We start from the raw sequence: 7,985 nt of genomic DNA, 5'->3' as shown, positions 1-7,985 counted from the left end.
AGACACGATGGTCCCTGTCAGCCCTCCAGCCCAAGTGGGGATTCTCACGGGTCAGTAGGGTCAGGAGCTCTGGAGCCACTCGCAGCCGCCGCGGGAAGCGTTATCTGACGGAGCGGTAACACTTCCTTGGTTTCTTTATGTGCCTCATAAAGACTGAGCTCAATAACCTGGGGGGCTTTAATTTTATATCCACCCACTTCTGGCTGCACTGATGGATATTGGTAATGCCTGTATATAAGGCGATTTTATCATTTCCTTACAGGAACATGAGGATGTGTTACACACTCAGATGAAACCAGCAGTGTAATTTTGCACGGGGATTAGGCTTAGGGTTGAGGTACATCATATTTTCAGAAGCATTGCTTTTAGCTTGACATTATTGTCATTACTATTTTCTGCAGTCCCGGGCGTTTATGTGCACTGGAAACCCCAGTTCCTGGAGCCAAACTCCTTAGAAGTGTTTGAACAGAAAAGCGTCCTCTACTTTTGTTCAAAATACGGAATTTGTTTTTCCTTGCTCTAAATAATACAAAGGTAATACTCAATTCTGCAGGGATAAGGTCAAGAAACAACGCTTGGTGCATCTTTAGGTCTGTAAAAGCCATTAAAGCGAAGAAGTGACTTTGCAGGCTGTTGCCAGCCCAGGTAAGCCGACAAAGTGCTGCTGTGGAGCATATGGCTCTATGAGTTATCAGACGTCTTTTCTGGGTGGTCCTACAGCATTTCTGGGCTTGTTTTAGGACTGGCATTTAAAATTGGCCTGATATCAATGTGTCTGGATTTCCCCAGCAATATGAAAAACCTTACTGTAGCAATTCTGAAAATACCTTTTTGTTATTTCGTTCTGCGATGTACGCATGGAATAACTTGGGGCGTCTTTAGGGGATTTTTGGCACCGATTTTAGGTGAGCACCATTTACTGCTGCTGTAGCCAATTCGGAATCATGGCCAGGAAAACCCCTCACCGTAGTGTCGCGTATGTACTTTAACGTAAAGCTTGTGGAAGTGAAGCTTTGTTCTTAGGGGAAGCTGAAGTGTTACAGCTTTAATAGTATGCGTATGCTGAATAATACTGGTGGAAGTTTGCTCAGGCGCTGGTAAATCACAGCACAGGAATGCTGGCACACAGGGAGGATTTGCAGCTGCTTACGAAAGCCACAGATCTGTCAGGGAAACACATAGCTCAGTTTTAGTAAGAGGAAAGCTCTATCAAATAACGCTTCCGTGCTAATTGCCCCCAGGAGCGAGGCCGGCCAGCGTGGGTCGGACAAAACGAATGAAGAAAATGGGAGCGCTGGCGGAGCGGCTGTTCCAGCCTCCGTATGGCAAAATGCTGGAAGTTCATCAACCTTTCCCTGAATACAAATTGCAATGATTATAACCTATGGCCACAAAACGCCTGTCATCTGTCCGCAGAGCGTCCAAGCCAGTACCATTAAAATTCAAATGAATGTAAATCAAAATTGCCTTTATAATATGATGTAAATAAAAATAAAGCTTGTGTTAAGCGGCAACCTCTACTCGGTTTTAATGGATTTTACAATTACTGAGAGGGATAATTTTATAACAGAAGGGTTGGTCTGAAGGAACCCATGACATAAATACTGCAGATAGATACTGAACAAGTCGGCTTGCTGTTTTCCAGCTGCACCAGCCGTCGCGCCCATTCCCTGCAAAAACTCACGGCACTTCATTCCTTCAGGGACCAGAATGCCGGGGAGCCAAGGAGCTCCTTCTGGCTGAATCGGGTTCGGCTTTCCTGGTGAGATCCCACCTGGAGCACTGGGTCCAGTTCTGGGCTCCCCGGTTCAAGAAGGATGAGGAACTCCCGGAGAGAGTCCAGAGGAGAGCAACAAGGATGAGGAGGGGACTGGAGCATCTCCCCTACGAGGAAAGGCTGGGGGAGCTGGGCTTGTTCAGCCTGGAGAAGAGAAGGCTCAGAGGGGATCTCATCAACACCTACAAATATCTCAAGGGTGGGGGTCACCAGGACGGAGCCAGACTCTTCCCAGTGGTGCCCAGCGCCCGGACAAGGGGCCATGGTGAAGCACAAAAGGTTCCAGTTGGACGGGAGGAAGAACTTGTTGACTGTGAGGGTGCCCGAGCCCTGGCCCAGGCTGCCCAGGGGGGCTGTGGAGTCTCCTTCTCTGGAGATCTTCAACCCCCGCCTGGCCGCTGTCCTGTGCCCCCTGCTCTGGGTGAGCCTGCTTGGGCAGGGGGGTGGCACTGGGTGAGCTCTGGAGGGCCCTACCAACCCTTGCTATTCTATGATTCTGTGATTCCCTGAGCTCAGCAAAGAGGGTTCATGCCTTGCTGGCCCATGCAATTCAGGAGCAAAAGTTGTCGTTGTGACGCAGCCTTGTTGCGTGGGAAACAGGGTCTTCCAAGTTGGAGCCCATCGTGACTGTGCATGACCATTTCATAACCATCAGCCTAGTTCTCCCCAGACTTTCTCTTTAAGTGAGGGGTGCAGGAGTTCCCCCCTATGCCATTCGTAGAGGAAAGTTACTGACAGCACCATATCGAGCTTCAAAATGAAGGTGCGTGATGTCATGTGGAAGCTGCTGGCCTGTGTGATGGAATGCTGGGACAGGAACTACAACGGTACATTACAATTGTGGGTTTTAACACGAGCTATGGTTTTTTAACACAAGCTATGGTTTTTAACACAAACCAAACTATGGTTTTTGACACGAGCTATGGTTTTTGACATGAGCTATGGTTTTTAACACAAGCTATGGTTTTTAACAGATTGCTGATCTTTAGGAGGGGAAGGAATCAAAGCCAGGCTCCTGCCCTTACCCAACGGAAAAGCACAGCCCCGCTGTCGCCGCACGACTGAACCAAGATTTCCATGGAATGATTTCTTTTCCCAAGGTGCAAGCGACCCGAAAGCTGTGTGTGCGAGTACACCCCCTCATTTCTCCGCTGGGATGTTCCCCTTCGTGCAGGTATGGTGCTTTTTTGGCTTGCCCCGGTGCCCCTGGGGTCAGCAGCGGTCTTGCACCCGTGGGCAACCTCTGGCCCCCCCTCACGCCAAGGCCGGACTGGTTATGCCCCTGCGTAACGCCGAAAACTCACTTAGAGTAAAACTCTCAGTTAAAGTGAGCTTTGTAAAACTAAAACATTGTAGAGTTTGAGGATCTCGCCCACATCATTCGTAAGGCTGGGGAATGTGTTTAAAAGATGAATTAGTTGATATTAACCCCCCCACCCCACCCCATAAACGGGGATGGTGGGTAATGCATAGCACAAGGCGCCATCTTCACCTCCCGAATTGCCAGTATTTATTTATTGCCAATATTATCAGCAACGTCCTGAGACTGTGTGCGAGGCTACCGCCTGCAAACCGCTGAAATGTTTCCAGATGAAATACAAGATGGCTAAAAAGGATCTTTATTCTGTCACTTTGATGAATAATTACCGTACGGTAGCTACCGAAAAGCTGTGCTGGTAGCGGGTTTCATCGTGAGGGTCGAGGCTGAAAGAGAAATGGTTTATTTTTACTCTATTAACAAAAGCTATATTTACAATCGGAAAATTGACTGGGTAGCTCCAGTCCTTTAGAGGTGGATTAATACAAGTTTAATTCAAATATATGGCATTGATTTTGGTAGGTGCTGAATATAACGGCGTTTCCAGCAAAATGGGCCTCTCCTTAAGTACTCAGACTCCAAATGTTTTCCCGACCCTACGCCGCTTACAGTAAGCATGGGTTTTGCAATTAATGAAAATATATGAACTTCCTTCCGGGCGAGGTTTGCTAATTGGGAATCAGCATCTGTGATGAAACTGTGGCACGCCAGGAGAGGTTCCCTTCGGGGCTGCTTTTTCAGCGCCGTGCCTCTGGTTTTCTGCACCTAGAGCGACTTTGTGTGCTTTGAACGCTGCCGCAGCAGCCATGCGGGAAGAGGCGCGGGCTCCGGATCCGCACGCCCAGGGACCGCGGTGGCCAAGGCGGCCTCGGCCGTTCGAGCGTGCTTGCCCATAGTTCAGTTCTGGAAACAAAGGGCTCTGGCTTGTTTACATTCGGGAATGAAATAAAAACTTTTATCCTGGCGCTGTGAGTTATCCCTGCGGTGCAGGAGAGCACCCTGGTGTGCAGGGAATGAAAAAAAAAAAAAAATCCAAACCAAACTTTTGTTGTGATGCCAGGAATGCTGCAAACTGCCTGGCATGGAAACGGAAATGCTCCCCACTGCTTGCTTTCGCTTATCGTGCTGGTAATCTGGTGTCCCTGCTCCCTGCAGGGGGGTTGGACTGGGTGACCTCTAGGCGTCCCTTCCAACCCAAACCAGTCTATGATAATGCTCCGGTGGTTTGGTGGTACGTTAATCACTGCAATCATCTGGCACATAGCAAAAATAAGATTTCAAAATGACAGCGGCGGGATTTTGGGTAAGGAGCCAAGTTTTGGTGTCTGAGGGCCTCGCTGTGCTCCCCAGTGCCGAGGACCCCACCAGTCCCTGGGCCCTCATGAACGTCCTGGAGGCAGTGAAGTTTGGGGCACGGGGGAACCTTGGAGTACGCCACCCCCAAAAGGTTTGTAGGAGAAGACCCGGGGATCGACCAGGCTGCCTTGGTTGGTTTTCCCGACCCACGAAGGCTTCGACAGAATGATGGTTGCTCTTTGCTGAGCTCAGGGCTTTGCTCTCAGGGCACAAACTCTGCCATCAAGAGACTTTGTGGGTACAATAACGTAGCCGAAGCCTTCCAGCGTGAGGGGAATTCAACGTGCCTAATGACAGTGAAACACTAAAATGCTTTGCTAAGTGCATCCCCACTTTTTGAAGAACACTTAGTTTGGAATTCAGCCCAGAGAATACATCTGCCCCTGCGTTTTACACCTCGCTGGATAAGGCTAAAGAGGGAGGAAATGAAGATGATTAATTAAGGAAAAGTAAATTAGTCTCACTTTGTATGTAGCAACCGTGAATGATTTTCCTTACACGGAAAACCTATTTGGGGGCCGGCTCATTAGGCCTGTGGTTTGAAATCCTGATGTTTGAGTGTGTGTCAGTGAACTGCCGGGTACCTTGACCAAGGCCTTGCTAAGGGCAGAGGATGAGCAATGAATCTCAGAAGGGCTCCTTCCCTCCTGTTGCATCTCTGTCTCTCCATGAGGTTTTGTTCTCACTTCATCCTGTGCTAAGGATGATGCTAATATTGCTATTTTGGAGACTAAAGGAAATATTGCTATTTAGGACTCAAAAGGAAAGTTAATCGCTCCTGAGAGCAGATAAAACTTTCCTGAAAGTGTGCTCGTTTGGGGGAAAAAACCATCTTCTGGCGACGTAAAGGCTGCAGGTGTGATTCTTTCCTGGGGCGGGTATAAATCAGGAGCAAATCAAGGAAAGCCTGGTCTGCTCTTGGGAGCTACTGAGGATGATGCTGGTCTTGAGCGCTGCCAGCCGGGGAATGTGCTGGTTTCACCCCAGAGCTGAAATTAAGAAGCATTCAAATTAAATTAATTGAAATGAAGAAACATTCCAGGCCAGGTTAGACAGGGCTGTGAGCAACCTGATGTGGTTCAAGGTGTCCCTGCCTCTGCAGGGGGGTTGGGCTGGGTGACCTCTAGGGGTCCCTTCCCACCCAAACCATTCCATGATTCTATGATAAGCTAAGAGGCCGTAAGCCGGACGGGCTGGCTGCTCCACGAAGGGATGAGTAGGGCTTGCAAACCCATTTTGTTTCTGGTGCTGTGCAGATCTCTGTGCCCTTGAGGGTGCACGTTCCTCACAACCCCCAAAAAAGGGAGTGGGGGGGGGTCAGTCGGGAGCGGGGGCTTTGCACCAGCCTGGCTGCTCCCAGCACCCCGGGGGGCGCGGGGCAAGGTGCACCCGCAGCCTTGTCTAGGGGCTGGCCAAGCAGCTGCGTAACGCCAAAAATACAGGCGTGAGAATGTAAAAAACGAAGCAGAATAATGGTAGATGTGGGAAAAGTTAAGGTAGGGATAACACCAGTTTCGTTATTAGACATAGCAGCTGCAAAACAGCGCCCTCGTTGAGTGGGAGATGACAGCTTTGGTTGGATTTTTTAAGGCGAACGTTGTGATTTTGCTGCTGTTTTCGAAAAGGAATGATTGAAAATGTCTTCTCTCCTGTCTGTGAAGTCTGTTACCCTGAATGGAGCCTGTGGGCTCTGACTGTAGGAAAAAAAAGCTGGCGTGACCCCATGCCTGGGTCACCACGGGGCTCCCCAGCCCCCTGGGGTGTCCATGGGGCACCCAGCTCCAGTCCCTGTGCTCCCACACTGTGCAACCAAGAGCCTGGGCGCCAAGTGGGTGCCCTGCGGGGGGGGCCTCATCCTGTGTTTTCCAGGTCCTAGAGAATTTAGGGAATGCAGGGACCTGTGGGGCATGACCTCCCACTGTCTGGCCAGAACAAGCTTTGATAGAAAAGGGACATAAGCCGTGACGGCGTGATATAAAATAAACACTGCTCCGAGGAGGCCTCCCGGGAAGTCTTGAGCGCTACCACTCATAGAATCATAGAACGTTTGGGGCTGGAAGGGACCCCTAGAGGTCATCTAGTCCAATGCCCCTGCAGGGATCAAGATCATAAAGGTCCTGTGGTACCTGGTGCACCCTTTAACGTGGATACCAAGCGCCTCTGAAGGGTTGTATGTGGGATCTAACGCGGTTCGCTTTTCCAAGGAGATTCCTCTGTAACTTTTGATTTCCTTTGGCTGTCAGTGCCGGAGTCTCCTGACGCACCACCAGTCATGGTGCTTTATAGGTGAAAGAGATATTATTCTTAAGAAAGGACTCGCAGTCTTCATTTCTTCTTTTACTTTTTGATGCGGTTTGACTGTGGTCATGGAGATGGTCGGGTATTCTCTGCTCCTCATTACAGAAAAAGAGCTTTTTTGAGAACGCATACCAGGCACTCCTTTGTGGAACAGCAAAGGTTTGGGTTCGTTTTGATTCATCATAATTAGAAGAAAAAAAAAAAAAAAGATGAAGATTAAAAGACATATATCTGTCTCCTTTGGACTTTGCTCTCTCTTCAGCAGCATCTCCGCTGGCTCCAGGGGCAGGAGAAAAAAAATTCGCTGAGATAATGAGACTGGCAACTTATATCTAAATATTGTGAGCGGAGTAGAGAGCACCTCGTGCATGTATTGACAGTTTTCATCGCCTGTAATTCGAATAGCTGCGTGCCATAGGAGATGGAGGCCACCATAGGAGGGTGGCTTTGAAGGTCACCCTTAGGTGAGCGGGGAAAGGTTGGGTGATGTGTGGTAGATGTCCTGAGATGGGGAGGATGAGCAAACTCCAAGCTGATCAAGCTTTCTGAAAGGAGGGTTTTTTTTCTAGCTAGACCAAAACTTGTTATGAAATCAGTCGGTTGAGATAATCGGCAGCACATTCTCATTCTAGAAAAAGAGTACCTAAATGAGCAGCGCAGAGAAGGGTGGTATTTTCTTCTGCAAAACCACAGGTACTTAGAGCAAACGGATCAATAAGCCATCTGTATCGCGGTAAGAACAGTCATAAATTACTCAAAAATTCTGTTTTTGAACAAGTCTTTGGGCATATGGGCAAAGACAGAGCTGCTAAGTGCTGCCGCTGGAAGCCATCCTTGCATATTGCAGATTTAATGATTCTGTCTGCTGTCACTGGCAAATGAGGGATGGGATGAAAAAAATGGGCCAACGGCGATAAAGCCTTAAGGTACCGCAGAATAAATGAAGTAACTACTTGGAATCGCATGCCGCGCAGTGTATTTAACATCCCAGCATTGATTCTGAGCCTGAGTGTGAGCAAACCCCATTGCCTCAGACTTGTTAAACACCACAACGGGGGAAAACCCACAAATTCTCACATTTTCTGGCCAGCGGTTGATACACAACCATTGGAAATCTAGGAATTCTGAACGCTTTTTTTCTTCGGGTTGCGGGTTTCTTGCTATGACCCATGGCAGCAGAGTATTTCCAGCCCCTGGTGCGCTGGCGTTGCGGGGGCGTGGGTTTGGGCAGGCGGC

Source organism: Egretta garzetta, unplaced genomic scaffold (assembly GCF_000687185.1).
Source record: "Egretta garzetta isolate BGI_Z169 unplaced genomic scaffold, ASM68718v1 scaffold164, whole genome shotgun sequence".
Lineage (NCBI taxonomy): Eukaryota > Metazoa > Chordata > Aves > Pelecaniformes > Ardeidae > Egretta > Egretta garzetta.
This window is presented reverse-complemented; position numbering follows the sequence as displayed.